Genomic DNA, 24407 nt, shown 5'->3' on the forward strand with positions numbered 1-24407 from the left:
AAGGATGCCTGTATTGGCGTTAGGCTGCCAAATTGGCACCAGTGCAGTGGGAAACGACAGGAACGTGCCGTATGCATAGATACAGCACAATCCTGCCCTTTCTCCTTGATGCAGGTGACTTGCTAGCCCTTCTCTGCACTAAAAGCCCATGAATATGGGCCTAAGTGTAAAAACTAAAACCAAGACAGCAAGCCTTTTTTCATCTGTGCACCCAGGATCTGAACAACACCCCAGTAGCCATCATGACTGCTCAACACTGCTCCAATTTAGGAAAGTGTTGAAGACTCACCTTTTTAAAGAACACTGCATCACAGTATACTGATCATCCACAACCAACCTTTCACTCCTTTTACCTGTTACCCATAGTTTTTATGACAATATACAGAGCTCTGTTGCTGTTTGACTAGGTTTGCGCTATTGAAATACCACATATATTCATTCCTAGGAAAGGGGTGTATCATTGTTAGTGCAACAGCAGCAGAGGCACCAAGGGTCAGGTTTGTGAGGGGACTATTGCACAACAATTATGGCGTCACACTACCTTAATAGAGTTGGGGATCTATTTTCATTTTTTGTATGGGGGCCTGTAGCATTCTTAGGATCAATTGTGGGATAGACCCCCTTCACCAATTGGGTCTACGATATGTAGCCATGTCCTGACCAGCTTGAGCACATATAACTGTATTGCACTTGCGATTCTCCAGAATAATTCTTCTCCAAACTGCACGCATCAATTTGAACCTCACAGGGGGCCACTTTATGACAGTCAGTGACCACATCTTTGTCTACTAAACAAATGGCCACTAATTGCTGCTTACCATAGAGCACTGGATTATGTTCCTTCCTCTGGGACCTTTCCACGATTCTATCCATTCCGGATGTTGACCCTCAAATTAGTTAGGTTTTATACTTTGTCAACACCTCCATGAGCCACATGTTTTGAGTCTTTAAAATGACCATGTGTATAATGGAAAACACAGACATGATCTAAAATACTTTTACTGTGATTATTTTAAAGTTTTTTGGTTGTTTGCACACTTTATTCATGATTTTCCACTGTTTGTCAAATGTGAGCACTGAGAACATAGTTGCACAAATTACTTTTTGCACCCTTTCATGTGGTCCTTTGATCATTAAGTTTATAGAATTTGACTACTGTAGGAGGCTGGACTGGCTTGTAGTGAGTACCAAGGGGTACTTGCACCTTGCACCAGGCCCAGTTATCCCTTATTAGTGTATAGGGTGTCTAGCAGCATAGGCTGATAGATAATGGTAGCTTAGCAGAGCAGCTTAGGCTGAACTAGGAGACGAGTGAAGCTCCTACAGTACCACAAGTGTCACTTGCACAATATCATAAGAAAACACAATACACAGTTATACTCAAAATAAAGGTACTTTATTTTTATGACAATATGCCAAAGTATCTCAGAGTGTACCCTCAGTGAGAGGATAGGAAATATACACAAGATATATGTACACAATACCAAAAATATGCAGTATAGTCTTAGAAAACAGTGCAAACAATGTATAGTTACAATAGGATGCAATGGGGACACATAGGGATAGGGGCAACACAAACCATATACTCCAAAAGTGGAATGCGAACCACAAATGGACCCCAAACCTATGTGAATTTGTAGAGGGTCGCTGGGACTATTAGTAAATAGTGAGAGTTAGAAAATTAGCCCTCCCCAAGACCCTGAAAAGTGAGTGCAAAGTGCACTAAAGTTCCCCAAAGGACAAAGAAGTCGTGATAGGGGAATAAGGCAGGAAAGACACAAACCAACAATGCAACAACGCTGGATTTCCAATCTGGGGTACCTGTGGAACAAGGGGACCAAGTCCAAAAGTCACAAGCAAGTCGGAGATGGGCAGATGCCCAGGAAATGCCAGCTGTGGGTGCAAAGAAGCTTCTACTGGACAGAAGAAGCTGCAGTTTCTGCAGGAACGCAAAGGGCTAGAGACTTCTCCTTTCGAGGACGGATCCCACTCGCCTTGTAGAGTTGTGCAGAAGTGTTTTCCCGCCAAAAGAACGCCAACAAGCCTTGCTAGCTGCAAATCATGCGGTTAGCGTTTTTGGACGCTGCTGTGGCCCAGGAAGGACCAGGAGGTCGCAAATTGGACCAGGAGGTAGAGGGGACGTCGAGCAAGACAAGGAGCCCTCTTAGAAGCAGGTAGCACCCAGAGAAGTGCCAGAAACAGGCACTACAAGGATGCATGAAACAGTGCTCACCCGAAGTCGCACAAAGGAGTCCCACGTCGCCGGAGACCAACTTAGAAAGTTGTGCAATGCAGGTTAGAGTGCCGTGGACCCAGGCTTGGAGGTGCACAAAGGATTTCCGCCGAAAGTGCACAGGGGCCGGAGTAGCTGCAAAAGTCGCGGTTCCCAGCAATGCAGTCTAGCGAGGTGAGGCAAGGACTTACCTCCACCAAACGTGGACTGAAGAGTCACTGGACTGTGGGAGTCACTTGGACAGAGTTGCTGGATTCGAGGGACCTCGCTCGTCATGCTGAGAGGAGACCCAAGGGACCGGTAATGCAGCTTTTTGGTGCCTGCGGTTGCAGGGGGATGATTCCGTCGTCCCACGGGAGATTTCTTCGGAGCTTCTAGTGCAGAGAGGAGGCAGACTACCCCCACAGCATGCACCACCAGGAAAACAGTTGAGAAGGCGGCAGGATCAGCGTTACAGAGTTGCAGTAGTCGTCTTTGCTACTATGTTGCAGGTTTGCAGGCTTCCAGCGCGGTCAGCAGTCGATTCCTTGGCAGAAGGTGAAGAGAGAGATGCAGAGGAACTCGGATGAGCTCTTGCATTCGTTATCTAAGGAATCCCAAGAGACAGAGACCCTAAATAGCCAGAAAAGAGGGTTTGGCTACCTAGGAGAGAGGATAGGCTAGCAACACCTGAAGGAGCCTATCACAAGGAGTCTCTGACGTCACCTGGTGGCACTGGCCACTCAGAGCAGTCCAGTGTGCCAGCAGCACCTCTGTTTCCAAGATGGCAGAGGTCTGGAGCACACTGGAGGAGCTCTGGGCACCTCCCAGGGGAGGTACAGGTCAGGGGAGTGGTCACTCCCCTTTCCTTTGTCCAGTTTCGTGCCAGAGCAGGGCTAAGGGGTCCCTGAACCGGTGTAGACTGGCTTATGCAGAAATGGGCACCAAATGGGCCCATGAAAGCATTTCCAGAGGCTGGGGGAGGCTACTCCTCCCCTGCCTTCACACCATTTTCCAAAGGGAGAGGGTGTAACACCCTCTCTCAGAGGAAGTCCTTTGTTCTGCCATCCTGGGCCAGGCCTGGCTGGACCCCAGGAGGGCAGATGCCTGTCTGAGGGGTTGGCAGCAGCAGCAGCTGCAGTGAAACCCCGGGAAAGGCAGTTTGGCAGTACCAGGGTCTGTGCTACAGACCACTGGGATCATGGGATTGTGCCAACTATGCCAGGATGGTATAGAGGGGGCAATTCCATGATCATAGACATATTACATGGCCATATTCGGAGTTACCATTGTGAATCTACACATAGGTAGTGACCTATATGTAGTGCACGCGTGTAATGGTGTCCCCGCACTCACAAAGTCCGGGTAATTGGCCCTGAACAATGTGGGGTCACCTTGGCTAGTGCCAAGGTGCCCTCACACTAAGTAACTTAGCACCCAACCTTTACTAGGTAAAGGTTAGACATATAGGTGACTTATAAGTTACTTAAGTGCAGTGTAAAATGGCTGTGAAATAACGTGGACGTTATTTCACTCAGGCTGCAGTGGCAGGCCTGTGTAAGATTTGTCAGAGCTCCCTATGGGTGGCAAAAGAAATGCTGCAGCCCATAGGGATCTCCTGGAACCCCAATACCCTGGGTACCTTAGTACCATACACTAGGGAATTATAAGGGTGTTCCAGTAAGCCAATGTAAATTGGTAAAATTGGTCACTAGCCTGTCAGTGACAATTTGAAAGAAATGAGAGAGCATAACCACTGAGGTTCTGATTAGCAGAGCCTCAGTGAGACAGTTAGTCACTACACAGGTAACACATTCAGGCACACTTATGAGCACTGGGGCCCTGGAGAACAGGGTCCCAGTGACACATACAACTAAAACAACATATATACAGTGAAAAATGGGGGTAACATGCCAGGCAAGATGGTACTTTCCTACACAACCCCCCCCAAACGAAGGACAATAAGACTAGCCATGACCTGATGAGTCTTCATTGTCTAAGTGGAAATATATGGAGAGTCCATCTGCATTGGAGTGGCTACTCCCAGGTCTATGTTCCACTGTATAGTCCATTCCCTGTAGGGATATGGACCACCTCAACAATTTAGGATTTTCACCTTTCATTTGTTTTAGCCAAAGTAGAGGTTTGTGGTCTGTCTGAACAATGAAGTGAGTGCCAAACAGGTATGGCCTCAACTTCTTCAGAGCCCAGACCACAGCAAAGGCCTCCCTCTCAATGGCAGACCAACGCTTTTCTCTAGGGGTCAACCTCCTACTAATAAATGCAACAGGTTGATCCTGGCCCTCAGAATTAAGTTGTGATAGGACTGCCCCTACTCCTAATTCAGATGCATCAGTCTGGACATAGAATTGTTTAGAGTAACAAGGGCTTTTCAGGACAGGTGCAGAGCACATGGCCTGCTTCAGCTCCTCAAAAGCTTTCTGACAGCTAGCTGTCCACAATACCTTTTTAGGCATTTTTTTGGATGTGAGGTCATTAAGAGGGGCTGCAATGGAGCCATAGTTCTTAATGAACCTCCTGTAATACCCAGTGAGGCCTAGGAAGGCTCTCACCTGAGTCTGAGTGGTAGGGGGAATCCAATCAATAATTGTTTGGATTTTCCCCTGAAGTGGTGCAATCTGTTCCCCACCAACAAGGTGTCCCAGATAAACCACCTTCCCCTGCCCTATCTGGCACTTTGAAGCCTTGATAGTGAGGCCTGCCTTTTGCAGGGCCTCTAAAACTTTCCATAGGTGGACCAGGTGATCATCCTAGCTGGAGCTAAAGACAGCTATATCGTCCAAATATGCTGCACTGAAAGCTTCCAGCCCTTGCAGGACTGTGTTCACCAACCTTTGAAAAGTGGCAGGTGCATTTTTCAAACCAAAAGGCATTACTGTAAATTGGTAATGGCCTCCAATGGTTGAAAATGCAGTTTTAGGTTTAGCATCTTCTGACAATTTGATCTGCCAATACCCTGCAGTCAAATCAAAAGTGCTTAGATACTTGGCAGATGCCAGTGTATCTATGAGCTCATCTGCCCTGGGTATAGGGTGAGCATCAGTTTTGGTTACCAGGTTGAGACCTCTATAGTCTACACAAAACCGCATTTCCTTCTTTCCATCTTTGGAATGGGGTTTTGGTACAAGTACCACAGGAGAAGCCCATGGACTTTCAGAGTGCTCAACCACTCCTAGTTCTAACATTTTCTGCACCTCTTGCTTTATGCAGTCCTTGACATGGTCAGGCTGCCTATAGATCTTACTTTTGACAGGTAAACTGTCTCCAGTATCTATAGTGTGCTCACACCAAGAAGTGGTACCTGGCACAGAAGAGAAGAGTTCAGAGAATTGATCTAGGAGATTTATGCAATGGTCTTTCTGCTCAGCAGTAAGACAATCTGCCAAAACTACACCTTCCACAAGAGCATCCTGTTCTGTGGAAGAGAAGAGATCAGGTAGAGGATCACTGTCTTCTTCCTGTCCCTCATCAGTTGCCATGAGCAGGGTGAGATCAGCCCTGTCATAGTAGGGTTTTAGGCGGTTTACATGGAGTACCCTAAGGGGACTTCTTGCAGTGCCTAAGTCAACTAAATAGGTGACTTCACCCTTTTTCTCAACAGTTGTGTGGGGTCCACTCCATTTATCTTGGAGTGCTCTTGGGGCCACAGGCTCCAAGACCCACACTTTCTGCCCTGGTTTGTACTGAACCAAAACAGTCTTCTGATCATGCCATTGCTTCTGGAGCTCTCGGCTGGCCTGAAGGTTTTTACTGGCCTTTTTCATATACTCAGCCATCCTTGATCTGAGACCAAGTACATAATCCACAATATCTTGTTTAGGAGCTTTTAAAGGTTGTTCCCAACCCTCCTTTACAAGTGTGAGTGGACCCCTAACAGGGTGTCCAAAAAGAAGTTCAAAGGGGCTGAAGCCCACTCCTTTCTGGGGTACCTCCCTGTAGGCAAAAAGGATGCATAGTAACAGAATTTCCCATCTCCTGCGGAGTTTTTCAGGGAGACCCATAATCATGCCTTTGAGAGTTTTATTAAATCTCTCCACCAGTCCATTTGTTTGTGGATGATAGGGTGTAGTGAACTTGTAAGTTACACCACACTCCTTCCACATGGCCTTTAAGTATGCAGACATGAAATTGCTTCCTCTGTCTGATACTACTTCCTTTGGGAAGCCCACCCTAGAAAATATTCCCAGGAGGGCCTTTGCCACTGCAGGTGCTGTAGTGGTCCTTAAAGGAATTGCTTCAGGATATCTTGTGGCATGGTCCACTACCACCAAGATAAACCTATTGCCTGAAGCAGTAGGAGGGTCAAGGGGGCCAACTATGTCAACCCCTACCCTTTCAAAGGGAACCCCAGCCACAGGCAGTGGAATAAGGGGTGCCTTTGGAGTGCCACCTGTCTTGCCACTGGCTTGACAGGTTTCACAGGACTTACAAAATTCCTTTGTGTCCTCAGACATTCTAGGCCAATGAAACAGGGGAACAAGCCTGTCCCAAGTTTTCATTTGCCCCAGATGTCCAGCTAGGGGAATGTCGTGTGCAAGAGTTAGGAGGAACTTTCTGTACTCCTGAGGGATCACTAATCTCCTGGCAGTTCCAGGTTTAGGATCCCTTGCCTCAGTGTACAAGAGGTTGTCCTCCCAGTAAACTCTGTGAGAGTCACTGACATCCCCATTAGCCTGTTTGACAGCTTGCTGTCTTAGACCCTCTAATGTGGGACAGGTTTGCTGTGCCACACTCAGCTCCTCCCTGGCAGGCCCCCCTTCACCCAAAAGTTCAGCAGTGTCTGCTTGAAGCTCCTCTGGTGTAGGTTCTGCACAGGGAGGGAATTCTTCTTCCTCAGAAGTAGAATCCACTGTAGAGGGAGGGATAGTAGGAAGTGGTTTGCTTCTACTAGCCCTAGCTTTAGGGAGCACTTGGTCCATTGTTCCAGGATCCAAGCTTCCCTGTCCTTTTTGCTTTTTGGCCTGAGCCCTTGTCAAAGCAAAAATATGCCCTGGGATGCCCAGCATTGCTGCATGGGCCTCCAACTCCACATCTGACCAAGCTGATGTCTCCAAATCATTCCCTAATAGACAGTCTACAGGTAAATCTGAAGCTACCACAACTTTCTTTGGACCAGTAACCCCCCCCCCCAGTTGAGATTTACAACAGCCGTGGGGTGGCTAAGTGTGTTGTTGTGAGCATCGGTTACTTGGTACTGGTGACCAAGTAGGTGTTGTTCAGGGTGGACCAGTTTCTCTATGACCATAGTTACACTGGCTCCAGTGTCCCTGTAGGCCTGAACCTCAACACCATTTATTAGGGGTAGCTGCTTGTACTTATCCATATTAAGGGGACAAGCAACTAAGGTGGCTAAATCAATAGCCCCCTCAGAGACTAATATAGCCTCTGTGGTCTCCCTAACAAGACCAACCCCAACTAAGTTACCAATAGTGAGCCCAGCTACTCCCTTGGATTGGCTATTAGTAGGTTTGCTCCCACCACCACTGCTATTAGTAGGGACACTAGGTGTAGCAGTAGGGGTTGTAGTGGTAGGAGGCTTGGTGCTTTTCTTTGGACAACTGGGATCTGTTGTCCAATTGCCTTTTATTTTACATAAATAGCACCATGGTTTCTTTTCCTTGTTTTGATTAGAAGAGGATTTGGGCCCACCACCCCCACCAGAGTGTTTTTGTGGGCCCGATGAAGACTCATTTTTAGATTTGTCCCTACCCTTGTCAGAAGACTTGCCATCCTTCTTCTTGTTGCCATCTTTGTCACCCCCTGTATGAACTTTTCTGTTCACCCTTGTTCTGACCCATTTGTCTGCCTTCTTTCCCAATTCTTGGGGAGAGGTCAGATCAGAGTCCACCAAGTACTGGTGCAACAAATCAGACACACAATTATTAAGAATATGCTCTCTCAGGATCAAGTTATACAGGCTGTCATAATCAGTAACTTTACTGCCATGTAACCACTCCTCCAAGGCCTTCACTGAATGGTCAATGAAATCAACCCAGTCTTGTGAAGACTCCTTTTTGGTCTCTCTGAACTTTATCCTGTATTGTTCAGTGGTTAAGCCATAACCATCCAGGAGTGCATTCTTAAGAACTTTGTAATCATTAGCTTCATTTTCTTTTACAGTAAGGAGCCTATCCCTACCTTTTCCACTAAATGATAGCCATAGGATAGCAGCCCACTGCCTTTGAGGGACATCCTGTACAGCACAGGCCCTCTCAAGTGCAGCAAACCACTTGTTAATGTTATCCCCCTCCTTATAAGGGGGAACTATCTTATGCAGATTCCTGGAATCATGCTCTTTTGCAGGATGACTATGGGGAATACTGCTGCTGCCACCATGGGTTTCTAAACCCAGTTTATGTCTCTCCTTCTCTACTTCTAAAGTCTGTCTATCCAAATCCAGCTGTTGCTTCTTGAGCTTCAGTCTGGTTTGTTCCACTCTCAATCTATTGGGCTCCCTTTCTAACAATCTGTCATCAGGGTGGGTGGGAGGGACATGCCTTGAAACAGAAGTATGGTGAGAATGGACAGAAGGAGACCTGTCCCTTACAGAGGGCACCCTAACAGCTTGGCTAACAGAAACATCAGTACCACTGTGGTGAGAATAAATGCTTTTGCTATGATGTGAGACAACACTATTTGTATGGTGTGACTCAACATCATTACCAACTATGCTAGACTGTCTAGTAATGGGCAGGCTAGGAAGTTTCTTTCCTGAATCTTTTCCTGGGGGAGTCCCTGGATCAGATTGGGAACCATTAGCTACTTTTTCAACAGATGGGGAACTTCTTGCCTTATCTTGTTCTCTAAGCATGTTAAGTAACAATTCCAACGAAGGATTATTCCCTACACTCAAACCTCTCTCTACACAGAGACTCCTTGCTCCTTTCCAGCTAAGGTGGTCATATGCAAGTTTGGACACATCAACATTTTGGCCTGTGCTAGACATTTTTAGAGAGAGTTAAAGTGATAGAAAAAGAGAAAAAAGTTTGTCAGAGCTTTTAGAAAGACAGAGAAAAAAAACTTTTTAAACTTTTTAGAACTTTTTAGAAAGTTAGAAGTACTTTTCAGGACTTAGAAAAGAGTGAAAAGAGGAAATGCAAAACTTTTTGGCAATGTGTATATACACTGAACTTGTTTTGTATATTTTTCTCTTATGAAAAGTACAATGACAAGAGTGGTAAGTAGTCTCAAAGCACTTATCCCACCGCTGCACAACCAATGTAGGAGGCTGGACTGGCTTGTAGTGAGTACCAAGGGGTACTTGCACCTTGCACCAGGCCCAGTTATCCCTTATTAGTGTATAGGGTGTCTAGCAGCATAGGCTGATAGATAATGGTAGCTTAGCAGAGCAGCTTAGGCTGAACTAGGAGACGAGTGAAGCTCCTACAGTACCACAAGTGTCACTTGCACAATATCATAAGAAAACACGATACACAGTTATACTAAAAATAAAGGTACTTTATTTTTATGACAATATGCCAAAGTATCTCAGAGTGTACCCTCAGTGAGAGGATAGGAAATATACACAAGATATATGTACACAATACCAAAAATATGCAGTATAGTCTTAGAAAACAGTGCAAACAATGTATAGTTACAATAGGATGCAATGGGGACACATAGGGATAGGGGCAACACAAACCATATACTCCAAAAGTGGAATGCGAACCACAAATGGACCCCAAACCTATGTGACCTTGTAGAGGGTCGCTGGGACTATTAGAAAATAGTGAGAGTTAGAAAATTAGCCCTCCCCAAGACCCTGAAAAGTGAGTGCAAAGTGCACTAAAGTTCCCCAAAGGACAAAGAAGTCGTGATAGGGGAATAAGGCAGGAAAGACACAAACCAACAATGCAACAACGCTGGATTTCCAATCTGGGGTACCTGTGGAATAAGGGGACCAAGTCCAAAAGTCACAAGCAAGTCGGAGATGGGCAGATGCCCAGGAAATGCCAGCTGCGGGTGCAAAGAAGCTTATACTGGACAGAAGAAGCTGCGGTTTCTGCAGGAACGCAAAGGGCTAGAGACTTCCCCTTTAGAGGACGGATCCCTCTCGCCTTGTAGAGTTGGCAAGAAGTGTTTTCCCGCCGAAAGAACGCCAACAAGCCTTGCTAGCTGCAAATTGTGTGGTTAGCGTTTTTGGACACTGCTGTAGCCCAGGAGGGACCAGAAGGTCGTAAATTGGACCAGGAGGTGGAGGGGACGTCGAGCAAGACAAGGAGCCCTCTTAGCAGCAGGTAGCACCCAGAGAAGTGCCAGAAACAGGCACTACGAGGATGCATGAAACGGTGCTCACCCGAAGTCGCACAAAGGAGTCCCACGTCGCCGGAGACCAACTTAGAAAGTCGTGCAATTCAGGTTAGAGTGCCGTGGACCCAGGCTTGGTTTTGCACAAGGGATTTCCGCCGGAAGTGCACAGGGGCCGGAGTAGCTGCAAAAGTCGCGGTTTCCAGCAATGCAGTCTAGCGAGGTGAGGCAAGGACTTACCTCCACCAAACTTGGACTGAAGAGTCACTGGACTGTGTGAGTCACTTGGACAGAGTTGCTGGATTCGAGGGACCTTGCTCGTTGTGCTGAGAGGAGACCCAAGGGACCGGTAATGCAGCTTTTTGGTGCCTGCGGTTGCAGGGGGACGATTCCGTCGACCCACAGGAGATTTCTTCGGAGCTTCTAGTGCAGAGAGGAGGCAGACTACCCCCACAGCATGCACCACCAGGAAAACAGTCGAGAAGGCGGCAGGATCAGCATTACAGAGTTGCAGTAGTCGTCTTTGCTACTATGTTGCAGGTTTGCAGGCTTCCAGCGCGATCAGCAGTCGATTCCTTGGCAGAAGGTGAAGAGAGAGATGCAGAGGAACTCGGATGAGCTCTTGCATTCGTTATCTAAGGAATCCCAAGAGACAGAGACCCTAAATAGCCAGAAAAGAGGGTTTGGCTACCTAGGAGAGAGGATAGGCTAGCAACACCTGAAGGAGCCTATCACAAGGAGTCTCTGACATCACCTGGTGGCACTGGCCACTCAGAGCAGTCCAGTGTGCCAGCAGCACCTCTGTTTCCAAGATGGCAGAGGTCTGGAGCACACTGGAGGAGCTCTGGGCACCTCCCAGGGGAGGTACAGGTCAGGGGAGTGGTCACTCCCCTTTCCTTTGTCCAGTTTCGCGACAGAGCAGGGCTAAGGGGTCCCTGAACCGGTGTAGACTGGCTTATGCAGAAATGGGCACCAAATGTGCCCATGAAAGCATTTCCAGAGGCTGGGGGAGGCTACTCCTCCCCTGCCTTCACACCATTTTCCAAAGGGAGAGGGTGTAACACTCTCTCTCAGAGGAAGTCCTTTGTTCTGCCATCCTGGGCCAGGCCTGGCTGGACCCCAGGAGGGCAGATGCCTGTCTGAGGGGTTGGCAGCAGCAGCAGCTGCAGTGAAACCCCGGGAAAGGCAGTTTGGCAGTACCAGGGTCTGTGCTACAGACCACTGGGATCATGGGATTGTGGCAACTATGCCAGGATGGTATAGAGGGGGCAATTCCATGATCATAGACATATTACATGGCCATATTCGGAGTTACCATTGTGAATCTACATATAGGTAGTGACCTATATGTAGTGCACGCGTGTAATGGTGTCCCCGCACTCACAAAGTCCGGGGAATTGGCCCTGAACAATGTGGGGGCACCTTGGCTAGTGCCAGGGTGCCCACACACTAAGTAACTGAGCACCCAACCTTTACTAGGTAAAGGTTAGACATATAGGTGACTTATAAGTTACTTAAGTGCAGTGTAAAATGGCTGTGAAATAACGTGGACGTTATTTCACTCAGGCTGCAGTGGCAGGCCTGTGTAAGATTTGTCAGAGCTCCCTATGGGTGGCAAAATAAATGCTGCAGCCCATAGGGATCTCCTGGAACCCCAATACCCTGGGTACCTTAGTACCATATACTAGGGAATTATAAGGGTGTTCCAGTAAGCCAATGTAAATTGGTAAAATTGGTCACTAGCCTGTCAGTGACAATTTGAAAGAAATGAGAGAGCATAACCACTGAGGTTCTGATTAGCAGAGCCTCAGTGAGACAGTTAATCACTACACAGGTAACACATTCAGGCACACTTATGAGCACTGGGGCCCTGGAGAACAGGGTCCCAGTGACACATACAACTAAAACAACATATATACAGTGTAAAATGGGGGTAACATGCCAGGCAAGATGGTACTTTCCTACAACTACCATGAGTATTGTACCTGTCATTGTTTTTCTAATATGTATTTCATATAATCACTGATATTGCTCACATACAACTGCAACTGGAAATGCACTTCCTGTTGGTACATAGTGGCTAATATATATAAAGAAAGAAAGAAGGAGATGTTTGTGGAGGATTGGGTACCTCCGGATATGCCCCTGATAGAAGTGCACTAAAGACATTTAGTGGTGTGAAAAGGAATGGCAGACAGGGCCAGCTTACATCTTTTCAGAGCCAGAGCAAGATATATTTTGGGCTCCTGCTGTTCAGAATAGTTTTAAGTGAGTCACGCATTAAGCTGTTATGCTCTTTGATGGTAATTGTTTTGTTCCATATCTATATATTACTAGTAATTCAATGATTAACCAGCTTGATCCTCCAAATATTGGAAAGGCACAATATAGGTGACTTGAAAGGATATTTAGGGACTACAGCATAAAATAAAATAAAAAAAGCCATATCTCCATAGCACTTGAAATGTTAACTTTAATTGAGAGATGCTGATAAGCCAAACAAATCCCCCTTCCCAACCAGGATTTTCTCCATTCGACTGGGGGAAATCTGATAACGCTACCCTAAATTCTTTCCCCTTTCTTTGTCCCTCCTCTTTCTATGAATGCACTTCTTTTGCTGAACAGTGACCTTTTGTCTTGTGCCAAACAAATGGAAGGAAGCAGCAGACATATATAGAGAAGTGAGTAGGATGATAGTGAGGTAGAGAGATGGTTGAAAGAAATAGAGAGTTGAGGTGTACAGAAATAGAGAAAGTGAGGTAAAGAGAGATGAGGTAGAGAGAGGTGTGGAAAATGGAGGAAATATCTGGAGAGTTAAAATGAAAACAGAGAAAAGAAAGACGGTATGAGGTGGAAAAATGAGTTTAGGAGAATGGGTAGAAAGGTACAGGAAGGCAAATATGAAGTAGAAACACAGATGATGAAGTGGGAGATAGTTAGAGATTGGGTAGACAGTGGTGTACTGAAACAGAGGGGAGGTAGACAGGTGAGGTGTAGTAAGGAAAACAATGTGAGACATTTGGTGGGATCACATAATATATTTGACTAGGGTTACATTAGGTCCTTGGTGATAATGATGATTGTGCCCACTTGTTGTGTGATATTTTGTTGTGGTTGTGATGTGTTCTTTTGTTTTTATGCTGTTGTATGTTTGTGCTTCATTGCTGCATGTGATTTTGTTATTTTGTTTTGCAGTTGTTATGGTCTTTCGTGATCTACCCTGATATCTTTTTGTGCAATTTTGCTTTTTTTGTGGTATTGTTTTAGGCTCTATTATTTAATCTGGAAATGCCAACAAATGATTCTATATGTCAACCAAAACAGTACAGACCTTGAAAGTTTCTGTGATAAGCAATCACTAAGATCTAATGTGGTAATCCGGCACTTCTCCAGCTTTTCAAATATTTACTTAAGCCCAAGATTGTTGCAAACACTGTGTATTAACTTAGCGCTCTCAGTAATAAATTCATATGATATGGCTGATAGAACTTGTAAGGGAAAGACAGGGGTAGAGTTTGGTACAGAGACCAGACAGAGTTAGTCAGACAGAATTGGAACTAGAGAAGTAATGTAAAGAGAGATGAACTATAACAAGTTATAGAGGCAGAGAGAAAGGTGAAGGAGAGAAAGCCAGCATAGAGACAGGAAGGTAGAGCAAATGAAAAAAAAGTTAGAGGGGGTATGCTGAAATAGAGAGAGAGATAAAGAGGGTAAGTAAGGAAAGGTGAAAGCTAGATGATAGTGCTAGAGAAAGATGAGGCGGAGAAGAAAAGGTATGTGGAAAGCTATAGAATGGTGAGGCAGGGATAGATAGAATGAAATAGAAGTAAAGGTAGTCCGAGAGAGGGAGAAAGTCTGAGATAGAAAAAACAAAAGAGGCTATTGGAGAAAGCCACCCTAATGTCCAGGGAATCATACTGGTGAACCCAATTTAGGTAGTATGCTGTTGTAGTGTCTGCTATAGTGGCAGTCCTATCTCCCATGCATATAAAGCTGACATCATACAACATTAAGGTAGGGATGGGTGTCTAACTCTGGCAATGTATGCCTTCAACCAGGTATGTTTGGAAGTTGGCCTGTGCTGAGAGTTGCATCTGCGTTCATCTCACTGAGATAGTAAAGATTCCTTACCTTCATGGACAGCCCGGTTAAAGTTTGTACTTATTGATATATTGAAAAATCTGGCAGTAGTGAGTTTCACATTCACTGACATATTTAGAGTATCTGTTTTAACTTTGCAGGTGTATTTTAAAACAGATTTGTGTGACATTCTGTTCACAGGGAGAGAGCAAACACACAGGGAGACAAACCTGTAGGACTATTTGCAGGTTCACAAATAACAGTGATTCATAGCGGGCTACTGAGCTCCCTAACACCCTTAGCTTCATAAACAGTGCAGGGCTGTTTCTGGCACTATATCTTCCCTCTGTCGCTTCCTTTTCATCAGGAAGTAAGCACCATAGGATGGTGGCATAGCTGTGGGTGGGTGGCTGACCTGTGGGCTTGCAAGCTGCCTCCAAGTCTCAGTAAGATAAAAGGAATAGAGCACTGGACTACAAAATCTCCAAAATGAGGGCAAGAGTCCCCTGCCCTACTCAGCACTCTTACATACTTTGCAGGTGTGTAACAGTGTTAATAATAACTGCTGCTGTATGCTGTGCTGTAGGAGGGACTGCCACTTTACTGCTTGCTCTGTGTTGGCCTGCTGCTTCTGTCCTGCAATGAGAAGGACTGGACGTGTTCTCTACTTCCTTGCATCCAGGAGTCTCCAAGGGCTTGTTGGCTTGCCTCCTGTTCTTCTGCAGTCTCATGGACATCAAAGACTGCCTGAACCTCACCTGAAACAGCACCAGAACTCTGCCATCAATGAGTGTACTCTGATAAATGGTGCCACCCCAGCCCTGGACCCTTGGAAGTAAGCCTAGGGTGCTCTGCCTTCTGTAGTGTTCATCAGAATCATGGCAAAGCAACATGAAGTAATGCAAAGCCCTGCAGCGCCTCACCGCTCAGCTTCTCAGAACCAATGCCTCGCAAAGCAATGCTGCGCAGACTGTTTTAATCACTTAAATATTATCTATTTTTCTGAACTGTTGTTTATTCTTGGCCTGTTTAGTGAGAGGGAAGAGGAGGGGCCAATGCATGCAAGCTCTGCGAAGTTTTATAAAGACGTTTGTCTGTGCTATGAGTGCTGCTACTTTGAGTGGAAACCCGAGCACATACCCAGCTAGGCCGAGTGAAGGCCCCTGGACCTAACTGCACACATCAGAGTCCATTTATTAGTGGGGGATGTCACATCCCAAACACCTCCCTTCTGAGCTACGCCTCTGAATTTCAACAGATGAAAAACTGTTATACAGACCTCTGTGAAGCGTAATACTGCTGTCGTGGATTTTATTTTAACAGCTTTGCATTCTGGTATTTGTAAATTACTTTTTTACCATTGTTGGTATGTTATGGGTTTATGCAAAGTTCTGTAAAATCAAAAGTAAATACTGGCTGGAGATGTTGCACATTATAGGCCAATCTCATAACTCTATGGAAAAGTGTGAAATAATCAAACTTTATCCTGTTCATGAAACTCCATATTTTCTACTCCTGAAAATGTGGGGGCAAATATCTTCAGCACTTCATTTGTGTTGGCCCAATTTCAAGCAGATTAAATACAAAAGGTGAAAGGTTTTACCCCAAAATCAGCACTAAACCCTAAATTATGTCTAGTATGTTTTATTTAATGAACTATTTAAATTTTAAACTTCTGAGTAGCACTATTCTATTTACATGGAAACTGTTTGATAAACTTCCAAACAAGGTTTATACATTGTCTTGTTCATGACCATCTCCCAAAATATTTTTCAGCGCTTTGAGAAAAGGTTGCTTAAAACAACATCTGTTCGTTTAAAAATGTTTCTTTTTGAAGAAAAAAAATGAGAATTTCATTTTCGAAGACTCAGTTCTTACTTGAAATATATTATCAATCATGAGATAAGAGGCATACACGTTGAAAAACGTCCAGAATCTTTACTATTTCAAGGCACCAGTATGCACTGGCAATCTGAAAGGTTACCAATATTAGGGTGCTAGAGCTGAATGACATGTGGGGGATATTGGACCAAATATAAATTTCTTTAGTTAAACGAGGTGATTCTCATACATGATACTCCAGAAAATTCCAGTCGCTAAAGCTGCACGATATTCATAAATATAGGCCCAGATTTATACTTTTTCATGCAAAGGTGTAGGGGAAACCAGAGCTTGTGCGCCGAATTATGGCGCTACAATGTTTAGAGGCAAAAAGATGCCTCTAAGCAGTGTATCGCCATTTTGTGGCACAACCCCCATGGACATGGCTCCTGTCTTAGTATAGACAGGAGCCATGCCCACCACGCCAATGGCCATGCTGGCCATTGGGGCCAGCGCCATGCAGGGGGCCCCAAGTCAGGGCCCTCAGGCGTGAAAAAATGTAAAAAGAAAATACTTACTGGGACTTACCTGGGATGGGTCCCCCATCCTGTGGTGTCCCTCTGGCGTGGGTGGGGGTGGGTGTGGCTGTCAATAGGGCGAGGGAAGGGCACCTGTGAGCTCTTTCCATGGTCTCTGACCATGGAAATATGCCTGCAGGTCCCCTTACGCCTGCCCATACCCAGGCAATAAACAATAGCACTAAGCAAGCTTAGTGTCATTATTTAAGGTCCCCATACCCCCATGCTGGATTTTAGCATGGGGGGATAAATATGACTCCAAGGCCATATCGTCCTTTTCTGGACAGGAACACCTACCTTGAATCTCATTGACGCAAGGTAGGTTTTCATGTCCAGAAAACTCCGTTAACTCCATAACTTTAGCGCTAGACATGTCTAGTGCCAAAGTATAAATATGGAGTTAGGTTTGCACTGAATTAGCATAAAAAAAAAGACACTAATTTAAGGAAAACCGAGTATTAATATGGGCCGCAATGCTTAAACCTGATGATTAAAACAGGGTGCAGCATTTGTGCAAGGAGGTATTGTTATTACCTACTTCTGCAGTTTTTAAACTTTAAGGGGCAGATTTAGGAAAAGTGGCGCTGCAGCTAGTGCAGCGCCACTTTCCTTGCGCCCCTTAGTGCCCCCCTACCACCACCATGTGTGCGATATATTAAAACTACGTCGCACCATGGCACAGGGTAGGAGGCAATAGGTTCATTTCTTTTACGTTATTGATGTACTCTGCAGGAGTAGTGCCAACATTTTGGCACTACTCCTGCAGAGTACATAGGGTACCATAATAAATAATGGAAGCCCGCTTTTAACACCTGCTCTGAGCATTGAGTGCCGAAAACAGTGGTGCAAGGAAATCTCCTAGATTTCCTTGCGTCATTTTTTTGGCCACCCTGAAGAGGGAACACCCTCCTTGCATACATTATGCCTGGCTCATGCATGCATTGCGCCGCTTTGTAAACTTTTGCGTCATTTTTAGTGGCATTTTTAATCCCTGCACAGAGCAGGCGTTAAAAGGAGGCACTCCATAATTTGTAATGAGTCTCTATGTACTTTGCAGGATTAGCGCCAAAATATTTGGTGCTAATCCTGCAAAGTACATCAATAGAGTAAAAAATTATGACGCTATTGTCCCTAACCTGCACCATGGTGCGCTGTATGTTAAATATGGCGCACACATGGTGGTGTTAGGGGGGGCGCAATGAGGCACAAGAAAAGTGGCGCCTCATGATATGAAGCGCCACTTTTTTAAAATCTGGGCCTAGGAAGTACATGATTTAAGAACAGAATGAACTCCAAATTGCATGAGAGTTACTCCTGTGGAGGTTGCTGACATTTAGGAAGGTGACTCAAGAAAGAGGGGTGACCAAATGGTGTGACAGGGGGATTTAAGAAAGTGGTAGATCTGTTCTCAGAGGCAGTTCTATTTTGTCATAGGAAACAAAGGCACATTATGAGATCCAGGCTGACCAGATGCTGCAATATGCTGAACTGTTCAGAATAGTAAGAAGAATGTGCCCATTTATTTCACAGGAGCCACGAGTATGGCTGCCTGATGCAGACACTTGCACTTACAGGACTAAGTGGGACACCCCGATCTCTGTAATATATAATGCATTGTTGGTTAATAGGCCTAGGTCTTTACAGAGATTTATACGGAAATGGGACAAGGTCAGTCCAGAACCACTCAAGGATGTATAGTAACACATGCCAATATAAGCAGGTATACAACACAGCCCCACACCCATTTTGCACATTTTGTATTTATCAATGGTGAAGCAGGGACTTTAGGGAACTCCAATAGTTAAACATTTAATTTAACTGAAGACATGAAGTTCCCACACCCCACTGGGCTCATGAGGTAGTACCTTTGAAGTGATAAGAAATTGATCATAGGCTACGATTCAATCAACAGGTTACTGACATTTGTAAATATAATTCAGTTTGGTAGGAGTCAATGATGAGATTGTTGTTATAGTTTTTAAAGCTTTATTTAAATCTTTTAAGTAAGTGAATTCTTTATCAGCATATCATATGATTTTTAATACAATTACAGAACAAAGCATAAAGCACGTTCCATAAATATTATCCCTATATGAACCTGAATAGAGTGGAGAGAAGTATCAAAGAAACCATAAAAAGTTCAAGGTTCAAGTGGTGAAAGCATAAACCCTGTACCAGAACTTCCAATATAGAGAGGGTTGAGAAACTCAGCAAAGTCTCAGAACAGTATGTGCTCTCAAGAAAGTCTGCTAAAGGGACTTTCAAGCGGTCTAGGAAGAAAATAATTATTTATCTAGTCTGGAAACACATATTTATAAACAAAATATATGAGCAAAAGGCAACATTCTGTAGTGTTATATCTTCATGGGAACAAGACACCTTCTGTCGTTTTAGCAAACTTAACAAAGAACATCCTAAACACAAGATACATTTGACTACAATTCATAACACGATTATACATTTGGGGGCTTTTTTACAAGATGTGGTGCACTTGATGCATCAGAAATCCTTCAAAAAGTTATGCATTTAAAAAAAGGCTTTACCCATTCATAAAAAGGAAAAGATGGAGCAGGCAGCAGCAGCAAGGGCAACAACCCAGGCACCAGCGAGGATGTCCTGGCAGAATCCCAGGGGAATAAGAAGGGTAATTTTAGTGAGGAGGACAATCACTTAATAACAGAGCTGACAAAGCATGAACATCAACTCTTTGTCACCTCAAAATTGCCATTAGAGAAGAAAGAAGCCATATAGAAGTTCATAGTGGAAATCAACAATGTAGGTCAAGTCAAAAGTACAGTGACAGACTGCAAGAAGCGCTGGTACGACTACAATTGCAGGACCAAGGAGAAACTTGCCAGCAACTTGAAGACAACCATGCAGACCTGGAGTGGGAGGCGCTGAGGTCCAGGAGGAGCTGACGTCTACAGTGGAGCAGGTGGTCTCAGTCATCCCAGCCGAGTTGGTTGAAGGAGTGGAAGGACATGACAGTGAAGCCTATGAAGAGCGACAAGACATACAGGGTAAGTGGCAAGAGGGGCAGTATTAACAAATATGTCAGGTTCAGCAGAGCAGCATGCTATGTTTCTGCAGTGCATTGGGCTGAGTGGAAGGAAAAGGAATTGAAATGACCACATGTCCAGTCACACATAATGGAAATGTAACTTTAGAAAAACACTCACATCTTGAGAATCCCAGTCCACAGCCGTCATGTGTGCCCTATCATATGTGAAGGGATGCACCGGTCCAGCTTCATAGTTCAATATTGGGATGTTTTGGGCAAAATATAACATTAGTGTCCAGTACTACAAGTCCCCCAATACCAAGCAATAGATCTGGACTGGAACACCAAAACATGGCAGGACATTGGAACCCTGGACACCCTTATTTGGATTATGCACGGCCCCGTGGACCATGAGGCTAGTGGATTTCTCTTGGGGCCATGAAGCCAAACCTGGACTTCAAAGCAAGTGACCATGCAATGCTGCCCTGTGTCACAGGGAAAGGGAGGAAGTGCAATGGGTTTTCAAAAAACAATGCATTCCTGTGCCCTACCCCAGTTATGGCACCCTCATGGCTGCCTAGAAACAATGCAGGCACACTTGCAACATGTTGCAAGGGTGCCTGCGTTGCATGCATGAATGTTGATGTGCAAGAAGGCACCCCTTCCTGCTCAATAGCAATCCATAGAGGCATTTACCTCTTCCCATCTGTACAGCAGAATGCAGCACGCATGGAAAGAGGCAAGGAGGAAAAAATAAATTTGTTCTCCTCGTTATGCATGTTGTGGGAAGGCATATGTTTTTTACGCATTTCCAAGTCTACCCGTCCTTGTAAATCTGGGAATGAGTCTCAACCCATTGGGGTTGCATTGAAAAACCCACCACAGTGCCAATGGAATGCCCTCCTGATGCAGACTAAAGCAACACCGCTATTTTCACTGCCTTGCCTTACTCCATATCTATGAGGCCAATCAAAGGTACACAAAATAGCCTTTGCGTGGCTCCATAGATATGGGTCTGCCATTTACACTGCTGGTGTGTCAAAACAAATGTTTCACTGGTGGCAAATGGGGCTCGCAAATATGCCTCTAAATCCCTTGCTTAAACTACATTGCAAACAGCTGCACTGATGTGTGGGGTGTATGCACACAGGTCTTCTCTGCCATGTTCCCAACACCATAAATCCTGACATGTAAAAAATCACAGGGAGAGTGAAGCAAATGATCCATAATATAGTAGCTTTGTGTTTTGTCAAACAATAGATGGTGCCTTGGTAGTGCTATGTAATGTAGGTTTGGCTGAACACATTGAACTGTCACTGTGTTTGAAAGGGGCACATTGCATAGCAATGGGGTGACAAGTGGCATGTGTACTACAAGCTAGCCTGAGCTATACACATGCACTGTTGTGTTTGATAGTGTCACACATCTGTTGCAGCTGGGAAGGGTTGACATAGCAGAGGGCATAGGTGTTCTACATCTTACATGTGATGTGCACTGGGGGGAAGATGTGGCGTGTGTCACGAGGGAGATGGAAGAAGAAATCTAGTACAAGGCTACACATGTCAAAGCAGGAGGATGACAAACAGGGAAATCTGAAGTGACAGGATGATGTAGATTGCCATAACTATGGGCAGGAATCTGTGATGGGGTGAGGCTGAGAAGTATGGGTAAAGTTGTGTGGCAAACCAGGGTAAGTACATGTCATGCATTATCAAAACTACTAGCATGTGGGGGTCCAGCCTGATATATAGCTCAGGAATACACACAGCCATGTTAGGCAATTGGAAGTGGCGAATGTAAATGTAGGCTTTGGAGTCAGATGTGAGTCAAGGTATGATCAGGCTTCCATCTGTGTTTGACAGCAAATGGAGTCACTAAGCCTAAATGAGGTTTGCCAGAGAAGTAATGTACATGTTCAAGTGTGTGGGTCCGAGTCTAACAATGTGTTATACCCAGCAGATAGCCAACTCTGACAATGATGAAATGGTGTGAGTGTCAGTGCTAGCTATCTACCTAGTTTATCTGTGTATATCCTCTCAGAGTTAGCACACAATGACCACTGTTTAAATAGATAGCACATCTGTGGTAAGTACATGCACTTACACATTCCTGCAGTGTAACAGGTTGGTAGCTGTGTAGAGTAGTGTAGCTGCATGGCCAATTTGAACCTTGGCCACATGAATGCACAATCTGCATGCCAGACTAGCGTGTGTAAGGCAGGATCAAATTGAATATATGAACAAACCTTGTACACCTTCACAGGAGCTGTGCCCTGAGTAGTGGCCAGAAGGAATTCTTAGCACACTTGTGAATTGGGACAATGTTGGTGCAGTGTGCACAGTAGTGCTGTAAATACATGAAATAAACATTAGCCATAGCCATCATGTTCAATGCGTACCTTACCTCAACATATCTGTGCTGGCACGGCAGGCCAGCAAGCTGTGTAACTGTGTTGCAAACAAACACCCTTGTCACACAGTGGCATGTGAACAATCCACTGATACTGCCATCTGAAATGAAACTACAGTGTCACTTCCCCTCAATACATACAAGTCACATAGGTACCACGCATCAGTGTTGAGATGAAAGTGCATGAAGATACTGTATGTCAGCCAGATAACTACTGTCAACATCTAGTATTGACCAATATTGACATATATCCATTTGATTGCAGAGGGAGAAACAGCTCCTCCTGACTAGCTGCCTATCCAGGATGACCAACCTGCTGCTAATGACATCCTGCCCCCATTGATGAAGACACGTTTCAACAAATCCTGGACTACATTGACTCACCTTCTCTAGTAGCAGGAGGGGCTGACAGCAGCATCGGGTCTCCAGAGGAATCGCCTACAACCCAACCTACCCCACCAGAAAGTCTTAGGCTAGCTTTGGACTCCTAGAACCCCCAGGTTGTATTTTAACACCAAGCGGTAGGAGGTAGGAGTTCAGCGGCAGATGTTGAATGAGGTGCGGCAGGGATGGAGACTAATGTGAGAACCCTAGAGAGACCCCATAGGTGCCACAGTCCCAATAAGGACACGTCTGATGCAATTAGAGGCACCTACTCTCTGCTCTAAAGATTGCAACAGTCCCTAACTGACATCGATAGTGTCATGAGGCAGAGGCAACAACAGCCTTGCCAATGTGACACTAGTGAGGTTGCCACCCAGTTGGCAGTTATACGCACTATCGTTCAATCTATGGAGCGGAAGCAGGACTTCTATATTACAACAATGGGTGCCTTCTACAGTGATGTTGTTGCTGTATGGGCAATCCAGCAGGCCCTTCTCAGTGCTTTGCTGCCTTCCTTGTTGGGATAGGCAAATGCTGTTGGGGACAGGGGAGCTGCATCTTCAGACCCTTCTGTGTGTGTTCCTCAGATGCCTCCTGTACAAACATCACCACATTCAGCAGAGTCACACCACACATTAGAGGAGGAAGAAGTGGATTTCCCCACTTTCAGGCAGAGAACGTCCCAGTAACCTTTGTCTGTGACTCTTGGCCAGTTTCCTATTGAACCTGTGTTGAGTAACATGCCATCGCCTTTGTCATCTAGCACTGTCTACTTTGTGTTGCCCACCTGTTGCTCTTACCCATTTGTGCACTGTCAATGTGTCCTCCCTTCTCTAATGGAAATGTGGATTTCCTCCTCAGTGGAATACTCCTCTCCTCTACATGTCTCAAGACCTGTATCCCCCATGAGCTCTGTCCAGATAGCCTTTAGCTCGAAAATAATGTTGGGTTTGTTGCTCAAATAACTGCTACTGTGGTCTTTCATATTAAAAAAGATGTAAATAAATGCACTATCTTCAACCTGTGTGTTGTATGTCTGTTGATAATTTGGACTAAGTAGACCATGGTTGATGTGCTGACCCTAAAGACACTGGCTACTACTTAAAGGGAATTGTGTTCCATAGAGCCATAGACAAATCTACACAGGCCAAGTTAATGATAAGGATGAATGTCGTTTCTGCACAGGTGGGGTCCACCTCCATGAATACTGGCCAACAAACAACACTGCTGTGACAGTAAAATGGTGCAAGAGTGAATGTGTAAGTGGCTGCCATCAGCGTCTGACCCAAAACATCCTTGATTAGTGACAATTGTTTGACATAATCTTCCATGCAATACATGTAGCACAACTAACACGCAGTGCAACAGTTTGGGAATACTTGTTTTGGTCTGTGTGTCCATTCACAGAAGGAGTGCCACTTACAGTGTACAATCATGTTTGAAGATCCCTTAAGTGACTCCATTGCAAACTTGACAGGATCCTCTCAGGAGGTGTTTCAACTAGTTACACATGTATACAAACAGTGCCTGGAACTCCCACTGCATCTGCTTTATACAACCTAATTATATATGACAACTCAAATGCAGTAAATCATGAAACAGTTGTGATAGTAGAAAAACATTGTTTATTATTATCTTTATGAAATTTATAAAA

The sequence above is a fragment of the Pleurodeles waltl genome, chromosome 3_1 (genome assembly GCF_031143425.1).
Source record: "Pleurodeles waltl isolate 20211129_DDA chromosome 3_1, aPleWal1.hap1.20221129, whole genome shotgun sequence".
Classification (NCBI taxonomy): domain Eukaryota; kingdom Metazoa; phylum Chordata; class Amphibia; order Caudata; family Salamandridae; genus Pleurodeles; species Pleurodeles waltl.